Here is an 18,313-nt window from a genome sequence, read left to right on the forward strand (position 1 = left end):
CAGTGAGGGCTTGTTCACAAGCAAATTGTCCCTGCATGACAGAATCGAGCATGCCGCTGTAGTAATCTCGAGGCTTGTGGCTCATTGAACTTTTTTGTGTGAGCACCGCTGTCATTAGGGGACTGTTTGAGTGGGATTTTTTCTTTTTATTCCTGTGTGTAATCAGGGGTGGCTAAAACAGGATTTGTAGAAATGACTTCTTTTAAGTCATTAAATTTGGTCACCATTTCCTTTGTCCACTGAATCGGTGTACCCTCTTCTCTGTGCCTCCTTGAGGCCTTGTAGGAGCGGCATGGTGTATGCTGCATAGTCTAAAATCCAGGCACTACAATAGTTACATAGCCCTAGGAATTTTTGCATGTCTTTTACTGTTAGTGGTTTGGGAGTGGTACACGCTGCAGCTGCCATGTCCGGAATTATTCTCTTGCCATCTTTGGAGATGAGTTGCCTTAAGTAGAGCACTTCGAATAAACAGTACTGAAGCTTTTTCTTGTCCACCTTGTACCCCTTCTTTGCTAACAACAGCAGGAGAGTAATGGAATCCCTGCAACAGCTCTGTTCACTGTTGCTGCAGTCCAGTAGGCCATCTACATATTGAATTATCATACTGGGCACCTGGATGTTTCCTAGATCTACATGCAGTATCCTATTGAAAATACTGGGGCTTTCACAGTACCCCTGGGGCAAGCGACAGTGTTCATAGCGCTTTCCTCCCAGGGTGAATGCTGTAAGGTATTATGAGTCTGGATGGAGGGGCACTGAGAAAAATGCATTCTTCAAGTCTACTATTGTGAAATGGGTGGCTTGTTTGGGAATGCTGCAAAAAAAGGAGGCCCAGTTAGGAACAAGCTAAAACTCTTTCTTTACAATGTTGTTAAGAGGTCTTAAATCCTGAATAATCCTCCAACTGCCTCTGGTTGCTTTTATGATTGGATAGATGTATGTATTACATGGTGAGGTAGTAGGCACTATAATCCCTTGCTGCAACATGGCTTGCAGTGTTTTTTTGTATTCCCTCTTCTACATCTCTGGATCGGGGGTATTGTTAAACCCATGGGAGTATAGTGCCTGGTGTGAGGGTAATTTTACAGGTGTTACTTCCTTCAGCATGCCCACATCATGGGGGTTTGATGTCCACAAATGTGGTGGGATATGCGGCAAAGCACTTTCACAGGAGGCAGGCGGCCCACTGACAATAGCCAAGAGGACTCTGCATTTTTCTGTATTGCACCATTATGTCACAAGGTATACAAATCCCAAGGTTTATTTCTCCATCATTATTGTCATCTTCAAAAAGGTCCTTGTCTGTCACTTCTCGCAGAGGTACATTGGGGTCAATACACAACACTGTGCACCACTGGCACCCGTGGGGTCAGTTCCTGCTACCACAATCTTTCTAGCAGACACAAGCAAACCTTCCCGGTCTAGTGAAAAGATTGTGCCAGCAACCACTTTGGGAAGTGCCACAGTTCGGAAATTTGAAATCTGCAGGTACTCTCCATTCTTTCCTGGTAATCTTATGGACAGCTCGGGCCAGTACTCATATACCATAAACAAACATGTCTGGGTTAACAGAAATGCCCCTCACTACCATTTCACTGGCCACAACTTGTATTACCAGCATCGCTCAGAGGGAGCACATGCCACGGGTGGCATAGACGATCCCCCGGTCTGTGAAGGATATTGTCATGTTCAGTTTACTAAGTAGATCCCTACCCGGTACATTGATGGGGGAACTCTCAGTGTAGAGGAGGGGTGCTCGTACAATCTTCCCTCCCACCTTGACATCTAAATATTTGGTGTATGGAACCGTTGCTACAGCCCTAGAGAATCCCTGTGTGTCAGGTTTTTTCCTGCTAACGGGATGTTTCCTCCACTAATGCATATCTTCTCCGCTCCCGAGTCCACAATAAAGATTTATTGCTTATTTCATATCTCTGCCCCCACCACTGGCTCCTCTTCTAGATGTAAGGTCATTGACAGTACTGGACATGCAAGTACTCTCTGTGGGCTGTCCTAGTCATTGTGTCAGGTCTTGAGACGAGAAGGGGTTCCCCAAACGACCGTGGTTCCATGGTATGGGGCTGCTGCTCCATTGGGCACAGTATCAACGGGGTGCCTGTTTCTCACTGCTTGTTGGTTGGGGCGGTGCTGAATTGGCTGCATGGTCTGTTGCTGGTGTGGTGGATGGTAAGGGCCGGGGATTTGGGGAGGTAATTGCATATACACCTGATGTATTTCATGCAGAATTAAGGACATTCCCTGAATGGGCCCTTGCACCGCGTGGGGGTAACCATAAGGTTGTTGATTATAATTATAGTTTCCTCCCTGTCTTCTTGCGCATTCTCTCGAGAAGTACCCCCACCTCCTGTACAACAAACACAGACCTGGTCTGCCACCCCTTGGTCCTTATCTGCTGAATACCCCTCCTCCTTGCCTTTTGAACCCACTTTGTCCTCGTTGCGACCCTCCTTGTCACTGGGGCCCCAAAAAATGTAGGTTTCCTCCTCACTGTCCTTGTCCATTGTCTGCCCATACCGCTGCCATCCTTGCCTGTGTTGCGACGGTGGCACACCCTTCCTTTCCTTTCTGTTCTGGGGGTGGTGCTGCTGATACCACTGCTACTTTCACTAGTTTATTTTGAACTAGTTTTGCTTCCGCCACCTGTCTTCTCTGAATAGTTTGTTTTTCGCAGTCTTTGATCCTTCTACAAAGGTGAACTATGATGCTTTGTATCTCAGGCCATCCCTTTCCTTCCACCCCAGCTATCTTATCTAGTGCCTTCTGCACCTCCTTAGGCAATCCTCTCTTCACAATAAAGTAAAACAAAGACAGGAGCTCCGTGTTTCTGCTCTCCACATCTCTTAAACCCTAATATTGTACTGCGCAGCGTCCTCCTCGTCCCCCATTGTGCATTGCATTATTGATTGTAAATCGGGTGTGTCTGGGAACGTCAGTCGCTGTGCATCCGACACTCACGCTCTGATCTTATTGAATGATGCCCCATCATGGGCATCATTGCTTAGTGTTACTCCTGGGTACCCCGCTTTAATCCACACTGTCTCCGGCTGATCTCCCACAGCCGCCACTAACAAGATTTTAATGTCCACTATGGCTAGGGGCACCCCTGAAGTGTGTTTCTCAAAGGCATACATCCATTTTCCTGCTCCTGCTGTGAGTTGGGGGAGGGTCTTGAGGAGATTGTTTTTGTCCATTTTCACCAAGGGTACATAATGGGGTCTTCCTGTACCTTTATGTATTAAGGGCATTTGTAATTTCGTCCTTCCTTTCCCACCTTTGCCAACACCTCCTATTTTCTTTACCAAAGCTATCCTACCGAACCTTTCCCTTAACCTTCTGTCCCATAGGCTTTCTACTCTCGGTATGGTCGTGGGTGCCTGCTCGGCCCCACCATCTGCTCTATCATTAAAATCAGTCGATTACTCCTCATCCGCTTGTAGGAACCCCGCATTCTCATACCCCAGGCTGTCTGTTTCCCCATCCTGCTCTACATGAACGGCCCTTATGGGGGCACTGTCAATTCTAAACAGGAAGTCCCCCGACTTCCATTCATCTCCTGGCGGCTGGGGAGGTGTTCCTCGGGCAACATCGGAACCTCTGCTGCCCATTCTGTAACACAAGCTGATCTTAACCTAGCTAATTCTGTTTGTGTAGTGGCCAGTGCGACTTCAAGGTCTCTCGCGCTTACCCCTGTATGGATGGATTCCTCAAGGGGTGCAATATACAGTGGGGGTGGGGCCGTGTTGGGACCTGCATCATTGTTCCACCAGACACATAACTTGGATTAGTGTATCCTTCTGCTGGTTGCTTGGGGAGTGGATAAATCCCCTTTTTTGTCTCCCCACTCTTGCCAATCTCCTCTGTTCCCATTTTCATACAATTGTCTGATGTTGCCCCATTCCCTTCGGGGGCCTCTATTTCCTCAAACATTTTCCGGAGATCCAATGTCTCCTTTCTATTCTGTAATTGTCTTCCCTTATACCGTGCAGTTAAATATGTGGACATATGGTCTAAGGCGCATCTGTCTAAAGACCCCCACTCTGGCTAGGAGTGGGGAATTCCTTCCCCTTTGGTCTCGGTCACCCATTGATAGTGGTATTTATTGATTTTGTCACAGTACAGGGGTAGGCCCTTACATATATTATCTAGGGGTATGTCCGTCCCCATGACTAGGCCCAATCAGTATTGTGTCAGAAGTGTGCTTGTACAATTTTCCCCCAACTAATGTCAAAAATACAATTCGTCCAATGTTACTTAAACACACATATACTCTAATTGTGTCTGTACTGTCAGTCAATACTGTCAGAAAAGGTTCATAATGAAAACATCAATTTCACCTTTTCCCCTCTTGAGCATCTACTTTTGTTCTCTTCACACACCATACAAGCCCCTACTGGGCCTCTCCATACATATAAAAAATACACTAACAAAATAAACTAAAATAACAAGCTAAAACAACAACCAAAACTTTTCCCGAGCGCTCTAATTATATGGAGCTCCTAAATTTCATCTTGTATTTATCTTCTGCACTGGTTGAGACAGTGCACCATGGTGCCACCCTCTCCCCTCACTCGGGAGGCTCCCGCAATCCTTTTCTCCTGATCCTTAATATATCTTAAAAAAGTAAAAATGAATACAAAATGGCCAAAAAACGTCCACAATCACTGAATCAAAATATGAGTTTGCTTCCATTCACTATATGTTCACCCGTTTTACACTGCTCTACTTCCCCACCCAAACATTGTTATTCCTTGCAGACTATACTCATGTGTTCACATTCTTCCAAAAGCTTCTGTTCACGCGGAATCCACAACAGGCCTGGGCCTCTCCCTAGGGCTGTACCCCACTTCAACAAGCAGGTGGGAATTCTACAAGGACGGCACCCGCAAGGGCCACTTCAGCGTATGTGTTTTCAGGGCTGGTCACCATAGGTGGGCACAGAACTTCCGGAGAGGCCGCCTGCATACCTCCACAAGTACGGGAGTATGGGAGCGATGGAATTACATCATAGGGGTCACAAAATGAAGGCAGGTCCCTTTTTACGCACACTCCAGAATAAAGACAACCCGCTAGGCAAATAGGCCAGGAAATAGCATTGCAAGGATAACAAGATTTAATTGTACAGAATACAAATATCAGCAAAGGACTCTGATGCTCGAGAGCGCTCCAACTCTTACAGTCATAAACATGGCCTTAAAAACCTCGAACGCATCATATATGTGGTACAAAATGGATGCCACTGATTGGAGGCACTCAACACATGAGCCTGCTCCATGGGGGATGCCAGGAAGTAATTGGTTTGTTCTTCCCCATCGATCTGGATCCATGTGGGTCAGCGTGGCTCATCCTCGCAGTGAAGGTCGGGTTGCACATTAACCTCTTAAGTGCCAAGGGCGAGGTATCTCATCCTTGGGATAACCTCCCTGTTGCCAAGGATCAGATACCCCGTTCTTGGAACTTAAGGGGTTAATGAAACAGAGAACATTAGAAGGCATTGAATGGTGGAATACCAAAATCACTAAAAAAGGCCTTGGCACTGGGGGCGCATGGCAGTTAAAAGGTTAATACTTTGTTCCTATCTAAATTAAACATGCTAAGCCTGAATATTAACTTATTGTGGCAGGCACATGGGCGGCACAGGAAATGGTGCCGGGGGAAGGGAGGATAAAATACTGTCAGGGTGATCAACACATTCAGGGCTTCATTGATATCGCAGTTCCCGCACTCAAGGCCTCCACCCTGGGGTTTGATCTTTAATTTATCCCTCCTGGTACCTTTTGTTACAAGGGATATGTGTTCATGTTGGAAAGAAATACAACTGTGCATGCTTGGATCTTTGGTGGACATTTAATTTGTGTTGGGGCTTGGGGACGCTTGCTTATCAGGGAATGCAAAAGGTGTGGCGGTTGGGTCAGTGTTGTGGGGCTAGCTCCAGCCTGGCTGGGTGGGGGTTAGAGGCCTAATGGCAGTTTAGTGGAAATGAATGGACGCAGCTCGGAGCCTGGTGTTGTCTCATGTTCTTGCAGGAGGGCATTCCCTTGGAAGATAATACATATTTGCAACATTGAAGGGATGAGGGGGAAGTAGACTTCCGTGGGAACAGGGCTCTAGTGGAGCCAGCTTGTTGTAAAGAAATTAGGCCTTGTGAACCAGGAACTTTCATGCAGCTTTTCCCTTCTGGGCCTAATACAAAATGGAGTCCAGGGCTATGGGGTTTCAAGTGCTATGCATCTACTTCTAAGCGCTAAAAGAGCCCCCTCATGATACCAGTTAGTGCGGATTACTCCCCCCTTGTACGTTATATAACCTCATAAGGTGTCCGCCTTACTTGAAAGCACCCACTGAGGTGGGATAGGCTTATTTCCATCCCAACAGCCTACCATATAAAGCTGCTAGTTCACCTCTGGCCATTCATTTCGCAAAAAAAACTCTTAAATAATAGCAATGGCTATTGTGGGGTCAGAGATAGACTACTGAAGTAGTCTGCTAGTTGGCATCTCAAAATCAGAATGCAACCACCTCCAAGTCATTCAAAATAGTGCACTCAGAGTTGTCACCGGACTTAAACAGAAAGATCACATCTCGGACGCCAGATGTGATTTACACTGGCTCCCAGTGGAGGCCAGGATTCTTTATCATCTATTTTTAATCACCCACAACTGCAGTGCCGGATCTATGCCAGTGTACCTGAGTGAGGTATTATCTAGTGTAAGGCTCCTCAAGTCTAACAATACCAATCAGCTGAAGATGCCAGCCTGCAAATCCAACAAAGGTATGAACTGTGCGTTTGCCATAGCTGCAACCAGGGCATGGAAGGCCCTTCTGTCCAACCTTAGAGAAATGGCCTCAACAGCAGTTTTCAGAAAGAGGTTTAAAACTCTGTTATTTATTTGATGAATGCTGTGTACCTAAGTTCCAGGATCAGTGTATCTAGACTGTGTACCTCTCTCTTCCCAGGAATGTTCCACTTTTTTGTCTGTCTTGAGTGCTCTGTCTCAGTTTATGTGCGCCCGTAAACCTCAGGGTCCTTGGTGCATGTTACGAATAGAATAAAGTAAAGTAAAGTTTGGTTTTGCTGGGGTCATATGGGATAATGGCCCGGCAGCCCAAGTCATCGGCCCAAGCCAAGAGAGGATGGATACCTAGGGCTCTGGACCATTATCCCCCATTCCAGCCCCTGCATTGGGGGATGAAAGCCAATCGCACCCCGGGTTCCCAAGGTAGGAACTTGAGGTGCTAAAAAAAGGATTTTTCTTCCTACACCGGGATGCCTGGGGCATCCCGCTGTAGGAAGGAAAAGCCTTTTCCAAGATGGCCATCATGGAAAGGGAAGGCGGGGCACCGTACAGAGGCAAAGAGAGAACCCTATGACCATATAACCACAAGCAAATTTTTATTACCACAAGCAAATTTTTGTTTCCCTTTCAGACCTGTCCTACTTCTGAATAACTTTACCACGTTGTCGGTCCCAGGTGGGCATGGCCACATTAACCCCGTTTGTCATCCCTTGTGGTCATGACCAGTAGCCAGATTGTCCAGGTCATGACCTTATGCCATGACCCAGACAATCTGGCCACTTCCCATGGCCACAAGCTATCCCTCAGTCACCAAAGGTATGTCACAATTTTTTGTACCTACATTATCACACTTGTCAAAAATAAAACACAGGCACATTTGCAAAACCATACTTTAAGGTTCTTGCCAACGCTCCTTACACGAGTTTTCTGGAAATCTGCCCATGTTTTATTTTTCCAAAGGTGTCAAAATATATGTATATACAATAGTTTTTTTAACTCAGCTCCCACTTGACAAAATCCATTCAGACTTTTCACAAATATTCAAGGTTGGGTCTATAATCTTTCTGAACACTTTTGTCCACATTTGTCAAATGGCAACAAAGTTATAAGTCATCTAATAATGTTGAGACACCCCTTCTAATTTAGACCGCTCTTGATAAAACCCCACCAAACTTTACAAATACATGTATATCTAGATCTAGAATCGTTTTGCAAACATTTGTGTAGATTCATTAAATGGCACCACATTTATAAGCCTTTACAATATTTTGGGACCCCCCTCTAATTTTGTTCCCTCTTGACAAAACGGTTCCACCCTTTTTAAAACCATTTAGAATCAGGTCTAAAATAAAATTCCATAATTTCATACTGTTTCATTGAGTGGCGCCAAAGTTATAAGCCATCCAAAAACTGCTTTTCACCCCACTCCAACATTGCTCCCCCTTGATGAAACCTCACAAAACCTGTCAAAGAAATTCAGAATGGGCCATTTACTTTTTTTGCACAGTTTGCTAAGGATTCGTCCAGGGGGAGCAAAGTTATAAGCCCCCCAAAAAGTACTCTTCCTATGAGTTGAGCAACTTAACCATAACTACAGGACCTCTATCGCAGGCCCTGTAATATCTGTATTACAGGGCCTGCGGTAGCTATGGTTAAGTTGCTCAACTCATAGAAAGAGCTCTTTTTGGGTGACATATAACTTTGCCCCCCCTTGATGAATCCTCACCAAACTTTGCAAAATAAGTATATGCCTCCCAGAGGAATGGTTCTGTGAAGTTTGGTGCAGTGTCACCAAAGTTATAGGTGGGTGCCCACATTTTTTAAATCCTCCCAGACACAAAGGGCCTCATTACACGGTAGGCGGAGGACCAAGGTGCTATTAGCACCTTGGTCCATGCCGGTAAAATACTGGCACCGCCTTGGTGGAAAGGGGAATTACCGCCCTATTCCAAGGTTGGCGGGGCGGTAATTCCCCCTTCCCCCACTGCCCTTCCCCATTCCCATTTTTGCCCCATAGGGCTCTATGGGAATGGGGAAGGCGCTAATTACGGTGCCGCAAATTGCGGTACCGTAATTAGCACCCTGGTCCCTTTGCGGGTTGGTTTTTAACGCCTGCTAAACAGCAGGTGATAAAGTACCTACCCGCAAAGGGACCTCGTAGTAAGGCGGTAAGGGTTTACCGGTACCGGTGCCCCTACCGGTACCGGTAAACCCTTACCACCGTCCGTGTAATGAGGCCCAAAGGAAACAAAATGTTGCTTGCACCTACAGCCCAAATCGGTGGATGGATTGTCACCAAAGTGATGGATTGTCAAGAGATACCCTCCAAGATGTCAGGCTGGAGCCAGGTCACGATCACCTACATGGCCCTCAAGGGCCTCTCCATCCCTCCAAAGACCCACTTGGAGTCAGACCTGGTGCTTGTGGCACCAGACTCACTCACTCCCATAGGATAACATTGGGGATTGGACTTGTAGTGCATTGATGGGGACAAGATGGATGCCCCCACATATTTTGGTTCCCAGAACTGCATGTGCAGTCTAGTCTTTTGGGTGTGGTTCAGCCCAGAGAAACCTGGGATACCCAGAGACTATTTAAGCCATGCCAGGCTGAGAAACATGCTTTGCGTTTTCTGCACCTGCAGAGTGACACTCACCGTGTTCGGATCGGTCTCCAGTAGGCCTGCATCTTTCTTCTGCGCTCAGATCCTGCAAGAACAAGAACACTGGTAGGAACAGCCTTACCTTGCGGCGCTTCTGCCCATCATTCATTGCTTCTTCTGCTCTGCGGGCATCTTCGGCGGTGTCATTCCCATCCCGGCACGCCGCTTCCTAAGGAAAAGGGAAAAGAACAGAAAAAAGGCATTAGTAAGCATTCAGCAAATCTTTGCTTATTTTTAAAGACTGTACAAGCTTCAAACGCTTACCTGAACCCCAGCCGCTCTGAGGGAACTCTGTCTCCGGAACTTCTCATCCATCTGCAAGAGGGAAAAGACACTCCAGGTTAGCGTGGAAACATCTAGAGGAGCTGCATACCTCGCTTACTCACCGCATTTCTTCTTCATAACTGGCATCCACGCTGAAAATGTCACGGCACCTAAAAGACACAGAAAAAGAACTCAGTTCAATACAAATACGAAAGGGGCGCATCGCGCATCACGCTCTCACTCACCTTCAGCGCTACTCATCTCAGCAGCACGTCGCCATCCCTGGATGCCGGCCATCATCTAAGGAAGGAAAGGAACGAAGTTAGAGAACTGTTCAAAAGACTCATTATACTTACCTGTCGGACTCTTGCCAGTGAAGTAACTAGGCGGCAACGAGCCTGTGTCAATCAAATTGCGCCCCTGTGCTGAAAGCAGGATGGAGAACACACTTTCCAAGAAAACAAGGCCCAGTCTCCAGTCTAGTAGACTCCAGGGAAGGGTTCGAGGTCGTAAGAGGTCAGAACAGGCTGAGAGACGTCCCCGTGGATACCAGGTGAGCGTTACAGAACACAAAGCCTCACATCAAAATCCACCTGGGCATCATGGAAACGTCAGAAACTGACCAGTTAGCAGACATGTTGAGGAAGCTACGTTCCGAAGTACATGCAGCCAGGCAGGAGACCAACACCCTGAGGAGAGAGCTGATGGTAGCCAAAGAACGCACTGATGACTTAAGCCGGCAACTTCTCCAGTCACAAGCAGGGCATGCACCATTGCCGGGAAGGGTGCCCTCGACGCCAGCACCATCAGCCAATCCTGTTCAGATAACCCTTCTTGGGGCAGTCCCCTTGGCCAGGCCCGAACGATTTACGGGGGATCCCAAGAGGTTTGCAACGTTCATGAACCAGTGCCGCCTGCACTTCCTTTGTAGACCAGGGGCCTTTCCGAATGACCAATCACGGGTCGCTTTTGTGCTATCCTACCTGAGTGGTAGCGCCGCGGACTGGTCTGTACCCTTTGTGGCCCAAGACGATCCATTGCTGCTTGACTTCAGGGGCTTTCAGCAGGAGATGGAAAAGCTGTTCGCCCGTCGTACTCATGGGCAGGCATTAGACAACGAACTTCTGTCCCTATGCCAAGGGAATCAAGACCTATTAACATACATAGCCACATTCAATAGACTCGTAGTTGAAGCAGAATGGCCAGTGGAGAAGAGAACCATGTTATTTCATCGGGGGTTGCGGGGGGAGCTCAAGGATGTTCTCGCACAAGTAGTGAACCCCCCGAAAGACTGCTTAGAATTCATTGACCTTGTTGTTCAACTGGATCATAGGTTGCAGGACCGAAGAGCAGATCGAACCAGACCGGACCCTCGCCCTATTTATGTGCGTTCAAAGAACAATATTGCCCGCACAACCGAAGGTTCAGGAGAACCAATGCAAATTGGGGGGGTCAGATCCCCCTTGACTAAAGCGGAAAGGGATAAAAGGAGAGAGCAGCAGTTATGTCTGTACTGTGGAAGGTCAGGTAATTTCCTTAAAGAGTGCCCTGTGAAGCCACCGAGGAGGACGGTAGGGGTCACGGGCAAGGAAGATACCATCAAGGAATCGGAAAACTTCCCAGCGTGGCAAGTGTAGGGGTCCACTTGTCGAGTGAAGAAAGTGAACTACAGACCTCCCATTTTCCATCTGTGGACTTGATCAATCGCCAACAACCATCTCGCAGCATGCAGTAAGAGCGTACATTGACAGTGGAGCCATTGGGCCATAACCGGCTTCCACTCTGAAAACATTGCGCCACTTAAAAGACACAGAAAAAGAGCTCAGTTCAATACAAATACGAAAGGGTCGCATCGCGCATTGCGCTCTCACTCACCTTCAGCGCTATTCATCTCAGCAGCACGTCACCATCCCCGGACGCCGGCCATCATCTAAGGAAGGAAAGGAACGAAGTTAGAGAACTGTGCAAAAGACTCATTATACTTACCTGCCGGACTCTTGCCAGTGAAGTAACTAGGCAGCAACAAGCCTGCATCAATCAACGCACCCCTGCGCTGAAAGCAGGACGGAGAGCACACTTTCAAAGAAAACAAGGCCCAGTCTCCAGTCGAGTAGACTCCAGGGAAGGGTTCAAGGTCGTAAGAGGTCAGAACAGGCTGAGTGACATCCCCGTGGATACCAAGTGAGCGTTACAGATACTTGACCATGTGTGAAGCTAGTAAGCTTAAAGTTGTTTTTGTTTTTGGTACCATCTGCATTGTACCTTAGAAGCATAAGTATGACATATTGGTCATGTGAGTTTATTTTTATGCTGGAACGATTGTCAGAATTACAAAAAGGGCAAAATATACTATGATTTGCATTCTGCCGAAAATAGTGAAAGGGAATGGATTCACAATTTGGTATGAATACATACAGAAATCATTCATTCGGGATGTGCTCTTGTGAAATATGCTTGCAGAGAGTGCATTTATGTTTCCACGTGTATGAAATCTGGAAGATTTCATTTATAGGGATGCTTTTGGTTTCTTTTACTTGTAGTAAGCACATTAGGAATTCTTGTGAATCTTCCTGTGTGTTTAAGGTGAATTTTACCCTTCCTATACAGTAGTCTAATTCTTGCCTTATATCTGAGACACTGTAAGTGCTGTCAGGATTATTTGTGGCATTTCTATGCAGGACAAGCTTTGGCAAATACAACTGGTCTGAGCTGTTTAAGTACATGTTGTGAATAATTGGTGGCAATTGGAAGAGAAGATTGATTGCTACATATGCATAGCAATTTATTCCAGTATTGCTGCTGAATTTAAACGGACCAGAGAGTTGTGCCTCTGTATCCTTTGATGAGCCTGCAGTTGCTTTTTGAGACAATACATTTATCTCTATGGGCCTCATTACAACTCAGGCGGTCCGGAAATAACGGTGGCGGTAAACCCGCCGCCACCGTTCTTTCCGGACCGCCTGATCCCAACTCCTACAGGCGGGAGGTGATGTTCCTGGCGGGTTTAACACCGCCCGCCTGCAGGCAGACGAGGAAACACCGGCAGCATTAAGAGATGCTGCCGGTGTTTCCATGATCCCCATTCCCATCGAGTCCTATAGGACTCGATGGGAATGGGGATTAACACCATTCCGCCTCCGTGATTCCCAGAAAACCGGGGTTGTAATGCCCCGGTAATTCCGGGAATCACGGAGGTGGAATGGTAATACGAGTCCTGCGGTAACCGGGCGGTTTTACCGCCGCGGTTACTGCCGGACTCGTAATGAGGCCCTATCTATGTCTTCTGATGGACTTGCAGTTGTTTTTGGACCAGACAGTTTTGTGGTTGTATTATTTGATGGAGCAGCAGTTGTTCTACTTTCTTTAACGGTATTGCTGGGAGATATGCTATAGGTTCTGTTTGTGTTCGTTTTCTCTTTAAAGGTTTTCTTTTTTGAGGTGTAGGGAACATGTCTAGAAGGGGGTGTACAGTGCATGTAGCCGGTTGTATTCTAGGATGCAAGGAATGTCAGTGTTGCCTTTTTTTCCGTCAAAGTTAACCAGAAGTAAACCATCGAGTGTACGCAGAAATTAAAGTGCTACGTAACTCATACCTACTTTAAAGACTGTGCTGGCGATGTCAATCAAAGTGTGATCTAGGGTTATACCTTGCGATTTATGAATAGTGACAGCATATACAAGAGAGAGAGAGAATTGTTCTCTGCATACGTACATGTCTTTGAAAAGAAGGAAAAATGCTATTGTGCAGCCTATTTTTTGAAATTCTGCAAGTTTGTCAGAGTGGATGTTGACAAACTGAATGTTGTTGTCATGAGGATATCCTTTGAAGCCAACAACTGTTCCAATTGTTCCATTGCCTTAACCTTGTTCTAGGTCAAGGTTACATTTTAGAATCGCTCTGCAGTTTAGACACAGAGTTGATACTTTTCTGATCCAGCTGTGTTGGAGATACATTTTTCAAAGCTATTTAATTGTGCTGTTGCTTGTTGACACATAGAGAGTCTCATGCTGTGCACTTCTAGTTTTTCTGTGGAGCTGATATGCAGTATAGGTTTGATTTCTTTTATTGACATTGTATCATTGAATTGACTTCAGCTTACAAGAGTTGGCATTACGGACATGCATTTTATATTTTGTTGAGTTAATTGATCCATGACATCAGGAGCTGATGTATTTCGTCCATATGGCTCATGGATTAGTCTAGTATTTAAGATGGATTTGGCATCTTTAGTAAGAAGGCCAGTTCTACTGCTTTTTAAAATGTTAGCATAAGTGAGATCTGCAGAGTGACACAGGTTTTGAGTTTGTTCTCTGTAGCTAAAACTTTGCCAGAGATTTACATTTCCAATGCTGTCAAGTGTGTTACAACATTGTTTGAGTCCTAATGTCTTGAAACTAGTTTGAGCTTTAACTGGTGTTAACTGTAGGAGGTCTTTGAAAACAATAATGTGCTTTCCTCCAAACAGTTCTTCTTAGTCTGTTTAGGATGAATTAAAGCCAATGTGAGGTTCGAAACCATGCTTACTTCATCTATCAGGGGCACTTTCATTTGTTTCAGAATTGTGCGTACTTCAGCAGCAGTTTATGATAATTTGTTTTGTTGTTTTACTGGGAAGAGCAGTAGTCGGTGTAAAATTACCCCTCCTATGTTGTAGGCAGCTAAGTCTTTGGGGCATATTGCAGCAGATGGAAGGTTGCTGTTTGTTAAGTCTTATAGAAATGTTCTGATTACTTTAATTAAGAAAATGTTACTAGAACCATTTACATACAGGAGCAGAGGTCTATAATGTTTACAGCTACAAGTTTTAGTTTCATGTTTGAAATCATGTTCAATTTCTCCAGTGACTTCTAGATAAATTGTGAGTTGTTCATCATTTAGCTGTGATTTGAGCACTATCAAGTCTTCATCAGATTGTTTAGATTGATACATGTTATTTTCTATCGCACTGATGGCTATTTCTGGTTCATTTAGAATGAGTGGTTCTCCAAGTGGTTCTTGGCTTCCTGTAAGAGAAGCTTGAATGCCTTCAGGAGTGTCTTTATCTATCAGAGTTTCAATTTGTTCTTTTTGTTGGTGTTCCTTGTCCAACATTTGTTTGTATTGTTTGAAATTGTCCTTTGTTATACTGCTTTCATTTGCTTTGAATGCAGCTTCAAATGAGTCATGGTCACCTAATAATTCTTCTTCTTTCTCCAAGGTTTAAAACATTGCATTCTATGTTGCAGAGATTTAAATGATAACTTTATATGATTAATTAGGCTGGATTTGCTATGTTTTACTAGGCTTCCTTCACAAGTTGAGACTGAATATTTGCCAGTTGTCTCATCTGGTTTGACCTTGTTTTTATAGGAGTAGTTGTAGGCTATGTCATACAGGCCCATAATTTCCAAAGCAGTACTTCTGGCTGGGTAGTATGTGTCAATTTGATTTTATTTTTAAATGTCCTAGCTGTTGGGTTCATTTTTGGCTATTGTTTGTATATCTTGGTAGGATTTTAGTACTCTTTTTTGTGATGAAGCTGGACCAAGGTTTAGCCAGACATGTGTTCAGATTTGCCATGTAAGGCTGCATCTGTTAAACGGTCTGCAGCTTTGTAGCACCCACATTCTCTATGGTGGAGCATTTTTATACCAAAGCTGTACAATTCTTGTAACTGTGTTTTTTTCAAATGATATGTCATCCCATATGTCTTTTAGCTCTGTTTTCTCAGCTTTGGTGAGGTAGGCTGTGACATATCTTGTAACTGCAGTGGAATTGTCTGCATTGTATTGTATGTCTATATTTGAATTCTAGAAGAGGGCAATGATTACATTTTAATCATTTATGTACTTGGATTCTTCAACCCTTTTAATGTTGTATGTGTTTTTAGGGGATTTGCATTCTACACTGTGTCTAACAGAAAAAAACCAAGCTATTTACTTGTTGTTTTGTGCAAACTGGTCTAAGTAAGTCAAAGCTACATCTGGTATAGTATTTACCTTTGTTTTACTGCAGATGAAGTGCAGCATGACAATGAATCAATGTTGAAAGTACCTTGATACATTGGCAGAGTCAAGAGAATAGAGTTGTCCTGGTGTTTTTATATCTTTTCCCTCTTTATTTTGGTTTGCAGTACATAATGTAAGGAAGGCATGGTTATCAGAAGTACGACAGACACAAGGAGTGCAATCCATGGGTGAGATAAACGCATAATCTGAACCTAAATCTAAGGTGGAAGTAAGCTACGACCATTGAAGTAAAGAAGTAAAGAAAATGCTGTCCTAGTGGTTGTTGTCAAAACAAAATGGCCTATACTAATAAAGCTATTGCCACATCCTTATTCTCTATAACAAAAGGGTGTGGGACAATGATATGTAGAACAAAAGAGTGTAGTGCAAACTGAAATGTCCAAAAGGGTTTTGGTAGTTCAGGACTGCTGAACTAGTGCACTCCCTTCCCCGTGTTACATCCCAGGACAAGGCGGAACAGTGGCATGACTGTGAGCATCCCTTGAGTTTATAGGTATCAGGAAGCAGTTTCTTCAGTAAAGGCAGGATCCCTCAAATGTATGTCTTTTGCTTGGCACCCCTCCATGTGGTTCACTGTAGCCTTCAAACCACTAGCATCACACTTGTTACTTGCTTTCACTTCAAAGTACTTGCCAGGTCAATACAGAGACTTCCGATAGGCGACCGCGTCTCACTGGGTCCATCTGTTATATTGTAGCAAGTGCATTTACTTTCAACAATCAGGCTTCTCTGGTGGCGCTGTGGAGCAGCCCAAGATGGCTGCTTAGCCGTCGAGCTCCGTGTGGGCCTGGCTGACATCTGCCTGCATCTGAGTTCGCCTTCGTCCTGCACACACATACTGCAGCTAGGCTGCTGCCCCTCGGTGATGGGCTGCAGTCTGTGAAATTCCGGCTCAAATTGAACATTGGAAGCCTGTGAACGGGCCCCCTTCTGCAACGGCCTACAGCCTCCTTGTAGCCGTGGTGTTGGCCCAGCCCCTGTCCCCTCCTCTCCGGGGTCCGACACACTGGGCGGACGCGCGAGGTGGGGTGCAACTCCTGTGTGCTCCGCCCATCCCTCTGAGAGCCCAGCTGAGCTGTCCGCGGCCCGATCGGGGCACAGTGCCTGCGCCACCGGCTGCGGCTGCCCCCCCCGGGCAATCCACGATGCAGGCGGTTTCCTGCTGGGGCTGTCGTGGGAGCGCCCTGGCCCCCTTCCTTCGTCAGGTGTGGAACCTCTGCTGCCGACCCGCGTGGGGTGCTGGGCCGCGGCTGGGCTGCGAGAGTGATCCGGAGTGTCTCGACCCCTCCCCCACACCTCACCTGGACGGCCTCGGCACCCCCCTGCCTCTTTTGCCTTCCCCGCTGCCCTGCTGCTCATCGGGGGCCGCAGGGCTCATTCACGCTCCGGATCTGGGCCGGAGCCCGACCTGCGCGCCTTGGAGTGCAGGCCGCGGGAAGCTCCCTCATAAGGCACCTTTCATGCCCGCATACCCCGCAGCGCGGACATGGTCTGCGGCTCGCACCCTCCTGCCACATTATTGTGACATAACAACACATGGAGGACAAAGGATCCAACTAGTTAAGAATATACATTCTATTCCCACAAGTATAAATCAAGCTCTTGAACCGACTATACTGTGGGGTCAGCGAACATTTTGAAACATTCCATAGCAACCTCCATACTTCCAGGGACACCCCCCGACCTCTCCTCAAATCTACTGATATTTGACATAACATCAGCCATTACAAGGACCAATATGGCAATTTAAGGGAGACTCCAGGATATCCCCAGTGGGCCCCGTGAACACTACACGCCTGGCCCCCACCCTACACCTGCTATACAGTCGCTGGGCTCCTCGTGGAGCGGGGGTTTGGAGGAACGTACCCTACCCCCTCGCCTACGCTGGGGTGTGCCCCCCTACAACACAACTTTTGCAACTGTTGGCCCACAGGGTCTGGCGCATTCCCTCCTCTGGGCCCAGGGGCAGCCCCATGCTAACATACCGCCTGTGGCCATCTTGACCCCACCTCTACCGGAACCTACCACCCTTGCTGTTTGTGGGGTAGCAACATCTGTCCTCTGGCCCCACGGACCATGGGCCACACTCTCTCCCTCAGTGACTACACGTTTGGTCCGCGCCGCTCCTGGGGCTGAATCAACAATGCCAAACAAGTCCAGGGGGACCTCCAAAGGGGGAGCCATGGATAGATTCACCAGAACTGTCCCGTGGGGAGAGGTGGGTCACGACTCACCCACACAGGAGGAGCAGGAGGTTGACCGCCATCCCACTGTCACGTCCCCTGATCTGACTACACTCATGGAATATATGGCTAAAAATGTTGCTTCTTTTCACGAGAAATTCGATGACATCAACACCAATGTCGCTTCTTTAAAAACACGGGTGGATCAGGCGGGGACCAGAATTACCGACGCTGAGAATCGGATATCAGCAAACGAGGACGAAATACATGTACTACAGAACACTGTTGCCTCCCTGTCGCGCGACATGAAGAGTGTGAAAGCTGAGTGTGACGCCCTGGATTCGCGCTCTCGCAACAATAACCTACGAATTATAGGG

Source organism: Ambystoma mexicanum, chromosome 6p, assembly GCF_040938575.1.
Source record: "Ambystoma mexicanum isolate Mex_15411 chromosome 6p, UKY_AmexF1_1, whole genome shotgun sequence".
Taxonomy (NCBI): domain Eukaryota; kingdom Metazoa; phylum Chordata; class Amphibia; order Caudata; family Ambystomatidae; genus Ambystoma; species Ambystoma mexicanum.